This window comes from Oxyura jamaicensis, chromosome 3, assembly GCF_011077185.1.
Source record: "Oxyura jamaicensis isolate SHBP4307 breed ruddy duck chromosome 3, BPBGC_Ojam_1.0, whole genome shotgun sequence".
Classification (NCBI taxonomy): domain Eukaryota; kingdom Metazoa; phylum Chordata; class Aves; order Anseriformes; family Anatidae; genus Oxyura; species Oxyura jamaicensis.
In genome coordinates this window covers 73,584,637-73,601,974 of record NC_048895.1, presented here as the reverse complement: position 1 = coordinate 73,601,974, position 17,338 = coordinate 73,584,637, and the positions used below count along the sequence as shown (strand labels likewise).

Below are 17,338 nucleotides of genomic sequence, written 5' to 3'. Positions count from 1 at the left end.
ATAAATCATTACATAGATCTTCAAACAGACATACGAAGCAGTCACTTAGAAAACCACAGAAGCCTCTCTGATGGTTTTGAGTCTGCTTGCAGTTCTGGAGTCATGCACTGCAATAGAAACCTTTGTTATTCCCAGCATAGCTCTGAAGAAGGTCTGTCCACTACAGCTGGGGCAATGCAATGATTTATCACAGAATCACAGAAGCACATAGGTTGGAAGAGACCTCCAAGATCACCTAGTCCAATCTTTGACCTAACACTAACAAGTCCTCCCCTAAACCATCCTCCACTAAGCGTCTTTTAAAGACCTCCTGGGATGGCGCTGACTCAACCACTTCCCTGGGCAGCCTATTCCAATGTCTAAAAACCCTTTCAGTAAAGATCTTCCCAAGCAGCCTCCCTTTCCCACCAGCGAACAGAAGATGTGCTGCTTCAGTATCCCTGCACTAAGGGAAGCCATTGCTTTTCTTTGGAGAACTCCTGTGGGGGTCAGTTGTCCCCCTACCATCAGTTACCCGGTAACTATCTCTCTAGTCCTCTATAGTCCCCCTACTATACAGTTACCACTGTAACTCTCTCTCCAGTGGACTGTAACATTAAATAAGCATTATTTGTCTTTCTTTGCCTTAGTTTGATGCAGTTAATATTTTTCCAGTGGACATACCTTCCTTCAGGATTAGATAAACTGAAAAAATAAACAATAAAAAAGCCAATAACCTCTGAAAAGCAAGAAAGAAGTCTCTCTTTGAACAGAAACTAGTTGTATTTATTTCTTTCTGTGGATCACTGGGGGGGGGGGGGGTTGTTTGTTTTTTCCTGATACATTTTCTAGATGTTGAGAAAATAATAATACTTCAAAGATACAGCAACAAGTTTCTCAGTGAGGCATGAGTCTGTGTCATCGGCACATATCTTCCCAAACATTGCAGTGTCAGCGTAAGCTCCATTACTGTTGCCAGCATGTATTGAGTCCTTTCTTATACAAACACTGAAAAAATTGCATTTCTGATTTTCTTCCAACACTTTGGTTCAACAGCAGGTATAACTTATACTTTTAATGGCTTCAGCTTGCGAAACCTCTGCTTTTATTTTAGATTTTTCATTTTCTGATTTCTACATGCAACTCTTTGTCTCATGTTCTGCTTTTTATTTCTGTCAATTAATAATTATGTTTGGAATTTTCAGTCACTTATGGGAACTAAATACTCAAATCCCATTACTGTTCAATTAGACAGACATTCACTTCTTAAGGGGATCCAATGAAAATCGTAGTCATTATTTTTGATCCTATTCTAATCCAACACAATGTGGCTCATTCTTTTAAATTCTTTTCTCTTCATTTAAATCCTAGCTAGGCGCATATTTATGCCTTGATCTCAGTGATAGTCTTGTGGGCTTTAGATGTTACCTACTCTCAACAGACAAATGTTGACTGTCTGTTCCAACTGAGACTCTATCAGGCCTTACTAATCATAGAATGGCTTGGATTGAAAGGGACCTTAAAGACCACCTAGTTCCAATCCCCCTTCCCCCTCCACCCCCTCCCCTCCCCCTCCCAACATAGGCAGGGATGACACCCACTAGATCAGGTTGGCCACTGCCCCATCCAGCCTGGCCTTGAACACCTCCAGGGACTGGGCATCCACAACTTCAGTACCCTTACAGTGAAGAATTTCCTCCTAATGTCTAATATAAATCTATCCTCTTATAGTTTAAGACCATTCCCCCTTGTCCAATGGTTTTAACCTAAAAGAACGGGTGGTGATGCACTAGAACAGGTTGCCCAGAGAGGCTGTGGATGCCCCATCCCTGGAGGTGTTCAAGACCACGTTAGATGAGGCCCTGAGCAGCCTGATCTAGTGGGTGGTGTCCCTGCCTATGGCATGGGGGTGGAACTAGATGATCTTTAAGGTCCATTCCAACACAAGCCATTCTATGATTCTATGAACACACAACAGGGAAGAAATTAATGAGGAAATTTATCAACCTGGATCCAAAGAAGCACTCTTTTAAAAAAGCTTTTTATACACATTTTTTCTACTATACATAGTCACTCCCTAAACATTTCTTTACCACACTAGCTAGAACATTGAACTATCAAACTCCTGATGGTTATATCAGCCACATGTTAAATCTGACTTTTCTCAAATATATGTTAGCAGTTAGTATCATATTGCAAGTCTAACATTACATAAAAGTAGTAAATAGCGAAGTAAAATTTATCCTAGGGTTGCTCTTGCTAAACAGACCTCTCATGTCTTCATTTTTCTTTCCAGAGGAGTTTTCAAGATAACAGAGACTCATCAATGTTTCTCAATTCACTTCATTTTAATTAAGAACTCATTTCGCTCCTATCTTTCCCCGCTTTCCAGGAGAAATAAAAAAAAAAAAAAAAAAAAAAAGTCATTAAGGTCATAACAAAACATTACAGAAAAGTTTCATATAGCCCTCATACATGACATAGAATATTCTCTTTACCTTGCTTTCTCTTCAGGAGCAATTACTTTTTCTTTTTTTTTTCCTAAGCGATGACCTAAACCTGAACCTATTCTCTAATCAGTATAACCATGATTCCTCCTCTCTTACTGTTTTTCTTCACTGCAGCTCCTCTTTATTTTGGATTTCCTTGATTGCTTCTGAAAAAAACACTGGGTGAATTTCAGTGCTGCAAGCTTAAAATATAATAAAAAATAATTATTTATTTAGATAGTTCATCTGGAAAACTACTTAGTTGAATCTTATTTCTGGAGAGAATTTGTCAATATTTCAGTACACTTATACCACAAAAACCTTGCACTGAAAGTAGTAGTCTTGAGGAAAACCAAGTTATTTTGTTAGTATTGCTGTTTTCCAAAACACAAGCCATGCAAGCATTTTTATTTACTTTTAATATATTTACCCCAAGGCATTGTTGGCTACATGTAGGATTTTCCTTTAGGATTTTTCTTTACATCCTTCTTGCTGACAAAGCAGGTTTTTTTATTCAAAGACACTAAAGCCACTCTCTCTCCAAGTAATGCAAGTACTGTTGCCACAGTTCAGTGTAGACAACAATGGCCAATTTCTGTCATATCCAAATTTAATACGACATTTTGCGTTGCCTTTTCCGTTCAACAAATCACACACAAAGTCCTAGACAATGTGAAATACAATTAACATTTTCTTTGTGACAAATATAGGGGCATATTTTACTTACATACATTCTCAGTGAGATGTTTCAACAATAAACTGATCAGGAGGTTACTTTAACCTCTTTCTGTGGAGAAGCTGGGCCTGCCCCGTGCAAAACACAGTTCCACCAAGCTCCAAAAACCCCACCACAGGGCATGGCTGGGCCCAGGAGCCACCCTGGGGGCACCTATGAGAAAACACACTTGAAAAAGAGCAAAAAAATGCTCCTGACAGTAACAGATAAGGACAAAAACAGCAAACATGAGCAGCAAGTCCAGAGAAGAAGGAGGAAGAGGAAGTATTCCTGGCATCGGAGCAGATACCCCTGCAGCCCATGGAGAACACCAGGGTGGACCAGGTAGCTGTTTCCTGAAGCAACTACAGCCCTTGGAGAGAAAAGCTCAAGCTGGAGCAGGTTTGTCCTGCAGGACTGCAGCCTGTGGAGAGGACCCATATTGGAACAAGGGAGAAGTCAGGGGAGGAAAGAGCATAAGATGAACTATTAAAGAGCAGAAAGGAACTGTTATGGACTGACCACTGCTGCCTTTCCTTTAACTGGCAAATATATATATCAGTTTTCCCTATGTCAAGTCTGTTTTGCCCACAATGGTAATAGGTTACTGACTTCTACATCTTTATCTCTACCCACAAGCTTTTCAATTTTATTTTTCCCCCTGTTTCTCTCCTGTTCTGTTGAGCAGGGAGGTTGAAAGAGTGGAAAGGATCTGGCAGCTAGCCAAGGTCAACCCACTGTACAGTTTTACGTGTCCTTGTACAGGTTACTTACCACAGTTTTGATCCTAGTTTAGGATCCATGTTTCTCAACTTTTCCCAGGTCAACAGACAACTTAACCTTTTAGGGGCTGGAACTTACAAGGTAAGCTGCAAGCCATTTCTTTCTGCTTTAGTTTGTTTGTTTGTTTAACAAGTTGAGAGTTTGGTTTTGATTTGTAAAATTAGAGCTATTTTGAATTATTTGATGTTTATTGCTGAGTAGGTACATAGCAAATAGGATGCAGTGTACAACAGTCATTAAGTAAGCATGCTATAGCAAACTGGTTTATTGTATTAGCAAAGGGTAATTTTGCACATGCTGATGTATCACCAATCTACAGGATTTTGTGTCGAGAAATGAGATAGTTATGAGCTTCTCATTTTTACCACTTTATCAAAGTGCATCCACTGGAACTGTGCATACAAGTGGAAACCACTTCTACTGGAATGTGGCAGCATGAAATATTATTCACTAACCATTCCCATTACTCATGTTAGATAGAAGCAGGATGGCATCAAAGGAATCTAACTGCAGAGATTCGAGTGGTGAATAAAACTAATTAGAGTCACATTTAATATCTTTATGTGGTTTATGTCAAACTAACAGTATGTCTGTACTCCCCATGGCAAGTAATAGGTGTCTTAATTTTTCCACAATAAATCACTATAGTTCTCTATCTCAGATAATACTTGAATAATGTGAAATTATAAGAATTTTGTTAGAGAAATATTTTAATCTTCTGTCTACCTTGCCAGGAGGAATGTTAATGTATAAAACCAGTTCTATGGTTAATGTTTCAGTCTGAGGTGTGAGATAATAATAACTTCTATTTTCAGCACCAATGTAGACTACATAGATTACAAAAAGGACTGTGTTACTTACTATGAATAGACTAGTCTAAAAAAAAAAAAAAAAAAAAAAAGTCATAGGAAATAAGAATGAGCTTTCTTCCATTTTCTGTTACATAGAACTTATCCTATGAAAATAATAAAATATTAATAATTTAAAAAATTGTTAGAATCAGTGAGGTTACTTAGGGCTTAGCTCATAATAAGTCAGAGGAAAACTTGGACCATTGATTATAAATACCAGGAAATAAAAAATATTATTGTTCCACAAGATAATTCAGGTAGTCTGAATTGCTCATTTTTTGATAAGGGTAGTTTTCCTATGCTTAAGTGTCTATAAAAGCACAATCAGAAGGCAGCAAATATGTCATTCAGTTCTGCTCTTTCAAAATACATGATATACATAAAATATGTGAAAGGTGATCCCAATTTACTTTTGAAAAGGCAGACCTCTTAAATATTATGAAGAGGTTTTATCTACCTTAAATTAAGGATATTAATTTTAATGATTCATATGAAAGACAGGCACCTCAAATCCATTTAAAAGATGATGGAGAGAAATAGGTGCAGTCTATGTCCTAAAATAGGAGAGAATAGGTGCTCAAATAGGTGAAATGAAAAGCCATGTCATTATATTTGCCTTTGCTGATTTAAACTAAAGACTAAAAAGGCTCAGAGTTAGTTGAGACTAATTAAATTAGATGAGATCTAAGTTGTTTGTTTTTTTAAAAAAAAAAAAAAAGAAAAAAAACTGTCAGATAGGCTTGTATTATTTGTTGTGAGTTAAGTAGTACATGTATAAACAGTACATGCATGTGAGCTTTACAATTTTCTTTTCTACCAATAAATAAGTGTCACAGAAATAATGTTTGCCCTCAACTAGAGTTGTTATCAGCAATGACAGCAGAGCTATTGAGAAGAGCTCTGAATTTTACTCCAAAATAAGGAAACTGCAAGTCAAAATGAGCTCCCGTTCATTTAAAAATGATAGAAGAGACACCTATATGCAGATATATGGTAACTAGGGTTATTATAGATCTTTATTTAATAGTATTTCTAATTAGTATTCCTATTTAGCACTAGTTAGCATTAATTAGTATTAATATTTAGTAGTAGGAAATATTAACTGTCTCCAGCATACTCAATCAATAGAATAAAATCAAGTTGCTCAAAATTCTCACAAAATTTGAAAACAATCTACATTTATATTAGAGCAACGTTTGTTCCAGTTTTAATTACAGTGATGAACATTGTAGATTAAATCTTCCCTCACTTAGAGATGCATTGTCATTGTTGGGAGGCAATTTTCTTCTGTTTCTTTACTAGGTTCACTCACACAAACACAAAAATAAGCTTATCAAGTGTTGACTCCTTATAATATACTACAATTGTGCATTTCATGAGACATATAAGCAAGGATCTAACACGGGTGCTAGCTATGTATATGCAAAAGAACTGGTATTATTTTTAGCATCTTTCAACAATCCCCCATGTAATAATTTACATGTCATAGTGCCTTATGTTCACTAATCGCAGTCAGTAATAGTATTTTCCGAACACACAGAATAAAATAACAAAAAAAAAAAAAAAAAAAAAAAAAAAAAAAACATGACAACACTATCAAGGGGTTGGGGATACACATTTTTAAAATAATCATGACAATTAATCATAAGCAGCTGGTTAAATACAGGTTCAACATATAAGTAGTATTTAGCAATGTCCAATAAGAGGTTTATTGTCAGCCAGTCACTTTCTGGCAATTAGTTAACATCTTATTCTGTTTTGTTACTTAAAGGTTACTTTTATTTTTAAATGTGTGAGGCTAACTTTAGGCAGTCTTGGATCTAAGACTGAGACACTTATTCCTATCAGAAATGCCGGGAACTGGAAAAGTTTTTCTTGTAAAAGAGAATTTATATTTGTCTGTAATAAAATTGATATGATGCTTTCTTGTTGGAAGGCAGTGAACAGCAAGGTAATTTAATCTTCCACCATTATAGGATAAATGTGTATAGCTCATTCAAAATATGTTTGCTACATTAAATGAACTTTTCTGGGAAGAAAGCTCAGGGATGTGGTAATAGCTCATAATGAGAAAAACCCTTGTATCCTTAAAAACTAATCTTATTTTGGGAAGATAACGATGTTAGATGAAAGATCTTGTCAGGAGACATATGTAAGTGCACCACTTTAGGACATGATCTATTGCACTGTGGTGCAAGTGGAAGATTTTTGAAAACATATTCTGACCAAAGCATTTAAAAGCTAGGCATGAGATCCTGAGAAGAGAAAGTCAGACTCAGCAGTGTAATTACCATAAATAAATAAATAAAGATAAAAATATAAAATAACCATTATAGGAAGATACCCTATTAAAAAGTCCTTGAGAACTTAAAGCAACCATATCGTATTCATTAACCAACACCTGGAAATTAGCTAGTTTTTTGTTTGTTTTGACACTCAGCCTACTGAACACTGCTTAAGAAATGCATTGTGCTTTGGAACAATTCAAACATCCTTTGTTCTAAGTGTCTTTGTAACCATCTCTCTCACTTAACAACTGAAATAAATGTTAATCTCATTTCTACTCTGGTTAGAGATATCTTCAAGCAAGTTAGCACATACTGATTATTTCCAAAAAACAGCCACCACATCACAAAGCCTAGTGAAAGACTTCTGAAGTCTCAGAAGTAGTAGCTCTAATTCCATTCCACTATCCATGAGACTCTAGACATAAAACAGCTTAAGTGAAGAGCCCTGATGTCTATCTCCACCAATGGCTACTGCTCTCTATCAAAGCTTTGTCTAAGACATTGTTCCATAAATGGATCAGCTTTAAGGACTGTTGTGGTTTAACCCGGCTGGCAGCTAAACACCACACAGCCGTTCACTCACCCTCCCCCCTCCCTCTCTGGGATGGGGGAGAGAAACGGGAAAGTGAAGCCTGTGACTTCAGATAAAGACTGTTTATTAAGATAGAAAATAATGATAATAATAATAATATGTACAAACAAGTGATGCACAATGCAATTGCTCACCACCCGCTGACAGATGCCCAGCCCAATCCTAAGTGGCCAGCCCCCCACCCTGGCTAGCCACCCCTATATATTGTTTAGCATGACATCAGATGGTATGGAATACCCCTTTGGCCAGTTTGGGTCAGCTGTCCTGGCTCTGTCCCCTCCCAGCTCTTGCTGCACCCCCAACTTGCCCACTGGCAGGACAGAGCGAGGAGCTGAAAAGTCCTTGGCTTAGTGTAAGCACTGCTCTGCAGCAATTAAAACATCAGCATGTTATCAGCACTCTTCTCATCCCAATCCAAAACATAGCACCCTACCAGCTACTAGGAGGAAAAATAACTCTGTCCTAACTGAAACCAGGACAAGGAGTTAAAAACCCAGTCTCCAACAAAACTTTCATCTGGGGATGGGAACTTTCATCTGGGTCCCATTTTGCTTGTATTTCATGCTATTATGAAATTCAGCTCTTTTTTCCAGCTTCATTACTTTGCTAAAAACGTGAAACTGGGATTACAAATCTAGACAATATTATCACAGCTGGGCAAACTGCACTGGAGGCATGAAGACAACTGAAGACCTTAGAGAAAATGGATAAAAATATGGAGAACTGTAAATGCTGGCAATTTCCTTAAAGGAGGTGCTATATTTTGATTATTTCTTATCAGACTACTTTTTTTCTTCCAGTACAAGGAATATGTAATTTACACCTGGGAGAAGAGCGTGAGTGAAAGAAACAAATAGGTAGTAAATGAGGAGTTGGTTTGCCACTTGGAGATGAAGTACACCAAATCAGTGCAAAGGTTAACAAACCTTTTACACAGTTTGTCTACCACGTGTGTGTTTCTAAAATATTAGGTGCTTAATGGGATCTGACATTAGATCGCAAAACTACATTCTGTTACAGAAAAGGTGCTTTGCACTCCTCTCAGCTAAAACATGGTTTGCTGGCATCTGCAGATGATCAGCAATGTGACTGCCTCGGCTTGTGGAAGGTGAACAGCAGCACATTGGAGTCACTTTCTAATCAGTTAATTTAATTTGATTAATAAAGCGATGTATTGACTTTGTGTTGCTCTTTTGACCTACAAATCATTATTACGTAGTACTGATCATTCTTTTAATATTTAATTGCTTTGCTGCTCTATGTATGTACTTGTTAACTACTAAGGATCACTTAGGCATCCATTTTCTTACTATTTATATCATTATTAAATATGATTGATACAAAGCAGTTACCCAGTTTAGATGGAGATTAAAGATTTCCTCATCTTTTTGTCATTCTGGATTTGGTTGGGTGTTATGCATACACATTGCCTTAAAAAGTCACCATTTGAAATGTCTAGAATCTATCTAGGCAAGACAGAGGAAAGGTAAGTAGAAATACTATTACCTCATTTTGGAAATAGGCAACTTAGAAAGATTAACTGCTTTGCATTGTATGTCATTCATCAGACTAGTGAGATTCAGTTCCTTTATCACAAGACAAACTGTCTTCAGAGTTCTGGGTTTTCTGACATTTGTTTTTTCACCATGACAAGTCCCATAAAACAGTTCCTCAATTCTAAGGAAAACTTAGTGGATTTTTTATTCTTTTTGATTGTGAAGGGGATTAGGACTTTGGGTTCTTTACTTTTGTATGTAGTGATTCATAACATCCTGAACACACTCTGAAGTAATATGAAACAAATGTTAACATCAGTGTCACAAGCATCATCAAATGTATTAATTGTGTTCTAGGATAGTGTTAGAGAATAAGATAGAACAGCTGGAGTCCAGTCTTGCTCTCACAGAATTTTATTGGATTAGACTCAAGCTGCGCAATGTCAATTCATTTTCTTTCTCTCATCTTGTCAATATTGACATAAAACTTTTTCGTAAGGAATATAAGAATGATAAGACCAACTAATTGGGGGGGGGGAGGTCTTTCATTACCAGCACAAGCTGTGCTGCCTCATAAACAGTGAGTGATCAAATCTAATAAAGATAAACCCTTGAATTCCTGCAGCTCTACGGCAGCAACACACTGTGAAGGCTTCAGGCACTAGTTTGGGGGAGACCGAATACTAGCATATGGAGGGAGTGCCAACAGCCATGCAGGAGAAAAACAAACCTGAACTCCTGCATCTCTATTTCCTGCTGCCTCTCTCCAGCCTTAGGCTGCAAAGCCATTTCAGATGCTGATTTTTAACACACAAACAATGAAAAACAACCTTAAAAATCAGTCCTAGCATACAAAGAGATTCTCTTTAAAGGAGAGAAAGAGGGTTAAAATGGGACAAGGAACTTACAGGAAAGGTGTGTAAAGTCAGATATGACATTTACAGCATCATGAACTGCCTATACTCTACAGAAATACAGTTTAAGTTTCAACTGTAACTCTTATAGATACGCAATAAATAAATAAATGAACTGACATTTCTTACGCTAAAACCACATTTCCCTGATAAACAATATTTTTCTGCCATTTCTGTAAGGCAGACTGCATGATACTCTCTAAGATAGGAATGGTGAGGACCTAATATTCTGAAATCTGAAATGGTTTCAAAATCTAATTTAACTAAGTCCATAAGCATGATGGATAGGTGGATGAATATGGATGGATGAGGAAGAGATAAAGGAAGAAGGGAGAGAGAAAAGGAAGGAGGGAAGGAATTTTGAAATGACACAAGGAAATATATCAGGATAAATGTATGGGCCCTGCAACTCCATCTGTATTTCAATGTGAGTTGTAAAACTGGAAGTTGATTTATTAAAAAATAAAACACAAAAACACAAAGAGGAGAGATGGGCATGGTCCTGTGTTTAATCATACAAAATTACAGGAAAAAAGCTTATTGTGACAAAAGTGTGATTCAAGCTGGATATCCCTATTCATAGCGAAGCACTGAAGCAGATTATTTAGTAGGCTGAGTGTATCCATCATTGGAGATTTTCAAGATGTGCAAGACAAACATCTAACTATAATGACACAGAGACAATCCTGTCTTCAGGAAGATGGTGGAGAAATAATAATATTATTATATTATATTATTATACTCATATATTATTAATATACTGTTTATTAAATGTCCCCTTTTCAGAAACACATGCCGTAGACATATTTAAGGTTGTGCCATGCACAGAGTCTAGGTGCACTGATGCCTTTTCATTTATTTCAGCACAGAAAGGAACAGCAAAATGCAGATCCATTTCTGTTACTTGTCTTTGCCTTATTTTTTCTTTTTTTGATCCATCAGTTTGTTTATATTGCAATATGAGCAGCAGCAACACAGGTCAAGTGTTTACTGTTCAGTTTTGTAAACCTAATAACTAAATGACTTGGTATGAAGAGAGATGATCTTGTGTAATACAAAGGAGGCTTTCTCCACATGAAGAATTGCATGAGAAAAGATAAAATGGTGGAAGACTACTTCAAATATTGTAAGGTACTTAGAAGCGTGACTTTTCAAATATTTCTGAAAAATAGTCACTGTTCTGTGTTATTGAACAGAAGTCTCGGAGTTGGCAAAAACAATTTCTAAATGCAAAACCAGCCTTTTTTTTCCATTACTGTGAGAAAAAAAGTGAAAACCTTTTTTTCTCCACAAAAATAGCGAAGTATTTGAATGTTATCTTTTTAAGTTAAATATGAAGATTTCATTTCCAAGTCTAATAAACCTCAATCTAATTGAATTTCAGAGTAAGTAGAAAAAAGGTTTATTAGAGAAAATAAAATTAAAAAAAAAAAAAGCCAAATCTCAATCAAATTTAAATATCTATATTAAACTGACTTTGCTTATCCCTAAACACTGGTACCTACTTATCAAGTCTCTTTTTACAAAATACATCAAAGAAACTGGAGCACTGCCAAATCTAGATACACTAAAGCAGATACACTTGTCTACTCTGAGACAAGAGGTAGAGGATTTTGTGGGATTTTTGAAAGACATTAAATCCTGTAATACCACAGAGGAACATCATGGTTTATGTTTTTACAGAGGAGTGCCAAATGAATTAGTAATCATTGGATATTTGTTCTAAAGAGTCACGAGAAAGTCATTAGCAATCACCTGCCAGAGAAGCACAAATTCAAAAATTTGGTACATGCATTAAGTGTCATAGTGTATATGAAAAAGCCTAAGTTATTTGCAGTGTGGTTAACCCTGTGCTGACCCACCACATTACAAACCTGATTTCCTTTCTACCTGATATGTTGTGTGCCAGACACTGAAACAGACAACTGATGCAACAGCTCGTGTGATGTTGTTCAACAGAGACAAGAAAGGGTGTTAATTATGCCTGAAAACAGAAACACTAACATCTAAGCATATAAAATTAGCTTCTCACCTGGCAGAAATCTTGATAATTTTCCTGGGATTTTATTTCTTTTTTTATAAAATGTTATCAATATTGATCGGACCACTCTTCACCCTTCATGTTTCCACAGGACTGCAAAGAAGATTCATTAAGCAAGTAGAAACACTGAGAACAGAGGGAGGTTCATGTAGCTCAGGAGTGCTTTGCTGGGGAAGAGGCTGTCAGGGCCCTGGGGACTCTAATGGACCTTGCTGTCTCTGCCAGCCTCCATAGGGTTCCCCTACCCTGTCCATGTCCCAGGACTTCATATCACCCTGGGACTGCCAGCCCTTGCCCCAGTGAGGCCACAGCAGGGCCAGGCTCCAGCTTCCTACAGCCCTGCCCTGCCTGGCCGTGAGTCCCACTGAGCCAGGCCCACCTGAGAGCCCACATCCCAGTAAGGCCTTGACCAGAAGGGTGCCTGATGCCTGGGGTTGGGAGTGCCCCAGTGCCCCCCCAGCTGCCCAGCTCCTGGCTGGGTGGTGGGACAGTGATGGCAGACATGAGCCAGCAGTGCGCGCTTGCAAGTTATCATCTGCATCACTCTCACTTAAATTCATATTTATGTATTTAAAAAAAGTACATGGAGTATAGGATTGTTGACTCAGTTTGGAGATAAATGTTTTGGCCTTCAAAAGTTCCTTCTCTGAACAAAATATTTAATCTACAATACATGAATGTTGCATTTTATTTATTATTAATGTAAAGCCTTAAACCTAAATATGACTACTAGTTGAAGGCACAATTTCAAAAGTACCAAATCTGATATTTTCACATTACTAGATATTTCAATTCAATCTTAAATTCGGAGTCAACTCTTCCTTGGTTAAAATACAAGATTGCCAATAGACCTTTAAATTCAATATAATTCAATAATAAGTTCAATATAATATTATTAAAATTGAATAAAGTGGAAAATAGGAGAGTTATTTTGAGAAGTATATATAAAGCACTTTATTTGTAATCCTACATCACTATGGTCAAATGCCTTTAATGTTTTTTTTCAAAATTGTCCCTATTTCACTCTGTAGCTCCTCCCCATTTCACTCTGTAACTCTGTTTTCTACAGAGTGATGAGAACATGCTTCCAAGCAAATATTTTAGAAATATTTGCCTAAAAGCCCCCCTCACTGACTTCAGTCAGTATCATAGTGCTGTGAGTTTTAGAATTTCAAAACAGAATTTGATACAGCTGTTCTAACTCAGACTGCAGCATCAGGAGAAGAAGAAGAAAGAAAAAAAAAAAAAAAAAAGCACTAAGGTTGAGCTTTAAGGGAAAACAATTTATTTTCAGATCAGATACCTGCTGCTTCCAATTCAGATATTGGATAAACTATCTGAAATGAAAGCAGCAGACTGAAATTGAGTGTTTTCCTAACCTCTTCTAATTAGAATCAGCTAGTTCAGTGCATCTCTAACCAGAATCACCTCTACTTCTTTTCCCAAGCAGGGTGACCTGCCAAACTGAAGGTGTGAATGTTGTCAAGGAACATCACAGCCTGCAGATAAGAAATGAAGGCTTTGAAGGAACTGTGGACACCCTCTGGGGAGGAAATTAGACTTGTGAACTTAGAGGGGGGGAAAAAAGGCTTACAAACGGTTTAAACAAGAACTGAAGACAAAGGTCAACAGGGATGTTTCCAAATGGAAATCACCTACTGTGGAAGAAATTAGTTTTGAACACCTAACACAAATCAATGGATGGAAAACATTTTAAATTATTTGTCTTTGTCAGGAACTCCTGGTTTCTATCTTCCATGGCCTCCTCTACTCAAAGTGTGTTACTGGAAAAGTATAACCTGAGATGAACTGCAATCTAATAGTAAGAGCATAAACGTAAGAAAAAAAGCAAGCATAACACATTTGAGCAAAGCTCCATTTAGCCTGGATCACAAGAGGCCTGTATTAAATGCTTGGTAAGGGAACTCAAGAATAAAAAACGCAGAGATTGCTACTTTCTCTCACTGCATTTCTAGCTTCTAGCAGTCTGCTATTAAGAGATTTTTTTACAGTTAAAAACTACATCTGCATCCTATTTGACAGCCCTTCCGTGAATTTGTCTAAGAGTGTTTCAAACCCATTTACACAGATAGGCTCCACAGGAGCCTCTGGTGATGAGCTCCAGACTTTCCCTGCTTGCTGTATGAAAGAGCACTTCCGTTTCTTTGATTTGTACCTGCCGTCTGACCATTACATCTCATGCTGAACGGGACTGTTCCTGTGAGAAATAAGGGATAATTGTTCCCTATTACTTTTCTCCATGCTGTTCATGTTTTTAATACTTCTATCCTATTCCTCCTCAGCTGTCTGTCTTCCAAACCAGAGTTCTCATCTCTTGAAACTCTTTTCATACCCTACTGGGTTGGGCTTGTATGGCACTAATGTTCTTCATATCAGCCTGTATGATGCTGTGTTCTAGATATGTGACCAAAGTGGTGTTGATATCACACTAACGTTTTAGCTGTAGCTGAACAGTTCTAGCACAGCGCTATGGCTTTCTTTATTTTTAACTCCTCAACAGTGGAAGACAGCACACTTGAAGAGGCTGGAAAAACATCACGATGCCCAGATTCAAAGGCACGCCTCCTAAGAGGGAAAGAAAAAGGTACTCTAACATAATCATATACACTTGCCCTGAAACATGTAGAAGATTGAGTGATTAGTTAGGAAATAGAGGATAGGGGCCATACCTTTCTTGCATGAGAACAAAAGGAAGAATTAGTACCCTAGGTGGCCAGACTAACACGCTTCCTCACAGTGGTCCAGCAGATGTGTGAAGCAGGATTTCCAGTTACTGAAGCTTTGCTCAGGTTTTCCCTATATCCTGTACTTTTCCATGTATCTTATCTTTTAGCATATTCTCACCTTGCCAGCTGGAACTCAGTCTCTGCTCTGTAGTTCCTCTCCATGGCTCCCAGTCCCTCTTATCATTGGAGTTGCGTGCCAGTTTTCTAGCACACAGTAGAGGTTATGTTGAACTATTTGCAATGATAGCTTACACGGTTTTGCCAGGTGCTGCAGTTTCATATCTGAGTTACCCAAAAGACTTCTTCTGAATGTCATCCAGTCCTGGAGAATTACCTAACTATTCTGTTTGGCATAATTTCTCCAGTAACAACAAATTTATCTTAATCCTCTGACCCCTCTGCAGCAAAGAAGGAGGAAGTGGGAATGTACCAAAGCTTTCAATAGTAGCCTGATACAAAAATCTGTTACATTTCTCTGCTATGTCTGGTTCATACCTGAGTACCTATGCTATACTCTCATCATCAAAATTCCTGTTTGCCTTCCTACTTCTGATGAAGAAATAACTTCTAACTAGCAACTTGAGGATTCCCTGCAAGCCACTCTCCGAATTCTGTCCTAGTTTTCATACTTTGTATTTACACTTGAGCTGCTGTGTTTCATAACCCTTTTCTTCTCATTTACACAAGCTTTTCATTTTTTATAATGCTGACCTTTCTTTATAATATCTTCCTTAATTTTTCTATCAAGTCAGGCAGGTCCATTAAAAAATTGAACAATCTTAGCTTGTGCATTTTTGGAGTTGTATCCTTTTTTTTCTTTAGTTTTTACCTTTTATATGAATGTTACTAATAGCAGGCATTTATATAGTACCTTTCCCCAACAGATATCAAAGAGCTTTAAAAAGGATATAAATGACAGTAACTCTGCTCTTGAGAAATGGAAACACAGGTGGTGAAATAGCTGTCTCTAAGCCTTTCAAAAAAAAAACCTAGAAGACCGGGAGTAAAAACCTCCCTATTCCCAATAGTTATTACATTGCATACACCAATAGGTGGAATTCATATGAATGTTTACATACTGTAATGATCAGCCAGTTAGCCATCTCTCACCTTTGCTTTGCAAGAAGCCCTTTACAACCATACATAGCTTAGGGGTCATTAACAGCAATGCAGATAAGCAGGAAAGTAAATCTTGGATAGATAACAAGATCAGTAATGGAAGGAAGGAAGAGAGAGAGGGAGAGAGGGAGGGAGGGAGAAGGAAAATTTGCAACAACCTTCTTTCTAAACTAATAAATAATGAACTCTAATGGCTAAGCCTGGATGTTGTAAAAAACACACCAAAGTTTCAGTACTAACTGAAAAATGGTGAATTCGGGTTTGCAGCATTCTTTGGTTCATAAAAGAAACCGCAATATTGCTCAAAGTGCAATCTTTAATCAAAATTAACTGTAAGGACCACTCAAAAAAGAAAGCATATAACAGGGGGTTGCGCTAAATGACAAGCATTGATGGCAAACTTATGAAAGTACACTGAAATGTAGTGAAATTCAGTTTTAAAACAACTCATTGGACCTCATTGTCTGTTACATGAAGGCTCCTGCACACTGCTTTGCTGGAGATACAGCAATAAAGTGAATAAGAATAAATTCTATTGGCAAGAGGTGATCCTTTTCACTATCACTTAGTCCAAGCAGTTCAGGTAATCACTTCAGTATGAGATCTATTATAACTCAACTCCAGCCTGAATTTAAATACAATCAGAAAAGACAAAGAAGGCAAACTAAAAGGAAAGAAGAAAACAATTCAGCAGGGAAGGAACTTACATTTAATATTAAAAAATATTTTAAAAAAAAAAAAAAAAAAAAGATAAAAGCTGGAAACAGAAAGAAAGAGAAATACTAAAGCTGTTCACACAGATGTAGTAAACACATTTGCATCCTGATATCACTGTATACAATTTTATGCAATATACAAAGATATTTTTTCCTAAGATTATGTTCTGTGGAGTTCCAATGTCAGACAAACAAACAGAATGTCAGAACAAAAGAGAAAAATCTGTGAACTTCTTGTATTACAAAGTGTGTTTAGGTATAGTTTTTTTGGTTCAACCCAATTTATAGAATTGTAGTCATTACAACAGGCAAAGTCATTTTTTAGTGCCAGTGTAAAACTGCTAAGACTATGCATACTGTTCATTTTTACTTCTTCCTATAACTATTTTTCTTTCCATGAGGCCATTTAAAATTGAGTACTAAATTTCATTGTTTCTGTGAATTCCTATTCCTGGAAAACATTACCACATACCTCATTGCAACAAGAGGTAATGAACCACAGTATGATTTTTAAAGTTTTGTATTTTTAAAAAATTATTGATATAAATCATATCTTGAAGTTTAAATCCAATTCAGACTATATACTATTGACTTTGAGACTGCATGGC

General features: G+C 37.0%; 1 long non-coding RNA gene across 1 annotated transcript; it reads right to left on the bottom strand.

Annotated features, from left to right (window-relative positions):
- Positions 1–388: 388 nt before the first annotated feature.
- On the bottom strand, positions 389–12,243 carry LOC118165244. The gene is made up of 3 exons (XR_004749939.1): positions 12,140–12,243; positions 564–684; positions 389–500 (listed from the first exon to the last, which is right to left on the bottom strand). It is a non-coding gene; the product is annotated as an uncharacterized LOC118165244 (long non-coding RNA).
- Positions 12,244–17,338: the final 5,095 nt, after the last annotated feature.